We start from the raw sequence: 1,447 nt of genomic DNA, 5'->3' as shown, positions 1-1,447 counted from the left end.
TAGAAAATCTTTAGTTCAGCCTGGCTGAATAAAGATTTCTAGAAAAAATCTTTAATCCAACCCAGCTGAATAAAGATTTCTTTAAAAAATCTTTAATTCAGTCCAGCTGAATAAAGTTTTATATGGAAAATCTATATTTCAGCCTGGCTTAAAAAAGTTTTCTATAGAAAATCTTTAATTCAGCATGGCTGAATAAATTTTTATGTAGAAAATCTTTAATTCAGCCTGGCTGAATAAAGATTTTTATAGAAAATTTTGTCAAAATTTTTATTTCTATAGACAATTTTGTCAACATTTTATTTCTAAAGAAAATCCACAAAATGTCCATGGTCTGCGGCTGACTTTTTTCTGCTAAGGGCTTCCATTTTTTTTCCCTATATTTATTTTGACATCACCGCCGATGAATACGAGGGGGTATCGACCATAGGCCATTACTGCGGCCCACACCATTACCATCGTCGTCGCTTGAATTCCGGTGGTCAATCGAAGGTGTAAATATTTAGTTGACCTATAGAAAATCTTTAATTCAGCCTGGCTGAATTAAATTTTCTATAGAAAATATTTAATTGAGCCTGGCTGAATAAAGTTGTCTATAGAAAATCTTTAGTTTAGTCTGGCTGAATAAAGTTTCCTATAGAAAATCTTTAATTTAGCCTGGCTGAATAAAGATTTCTATAGAAATTCTTTAATTCAGCCCAGCTGAATAAAGTTTTATATGAAAAATCTTTAACTAGCTTAGCTGAATAATGTTTTCTATTGAAAATCTTCAATTCAGTAGTTTAGTCAATGCATGGTTTTAAGCTGAAATCAAAAACAACAACAAAATTTTATTTCTATAGAAAATTGTGTAAAATTTTATTTCTAAAGAAGATTTTGTTCAAAATTTTATTTCTATATAAAATTTATGAAGTACCTTTTGGTAGGAGAGGACTTTTGTCCAAAACATCAAGAATTTTACAATTCTACCAAACTGTAACAAATCCATCCTCAAAATGACCATGGACAGTGGACTGAATTTTGTGTCTACCCAGGTCTTCAATTCTGTCTTTGAGATATTTCCCCAACATTTATTTTCACACCATGGTCGATGAATACGCGTTGTGTGGGCCGCAGTAACCATCGGCCGTTACTGTGGCCCACACCATTACCACTGTCGGCGCTTGAGTTCCAGTGGTCAATCGAAGGTGTAAATATTCAGTTGACCTATAGAACATCTTTAATTCAGCCTGGCTTAAAAAAGTTTTCTATAGAAAATCTTTAATTCATCATGGCTGAATAAAGTTTTCTATAGAAAATCTTTAGTTTAGTCTGGCTGAATAAAGTTTCCTATAGAAAATCTTTAATTTAGCCTGGCTGAATAAAGATTTCTATAGAAATTCTTTAATTCAGCCCAGCTGAATAAAGTTTTATATGAAAAATCTTTAACTAGCTTAGCTGAATAATGTTT

This window comes from Haematobia irritans, chromosome 2 (assembly GCF_050003625.1).
Source record: "Haematobia irritans isolate KBUSLIRL chromosome 2, ASM5000362v1, whole genome shotgun sequence".
NCBI lineage: Eukaryota > Metazoa > Arthropoda > Insecta > Diptera > Muscidae > Haematobia > Haematobia irritans.
Note: the sequence above shows the minus strand (reverse complement) of the source record.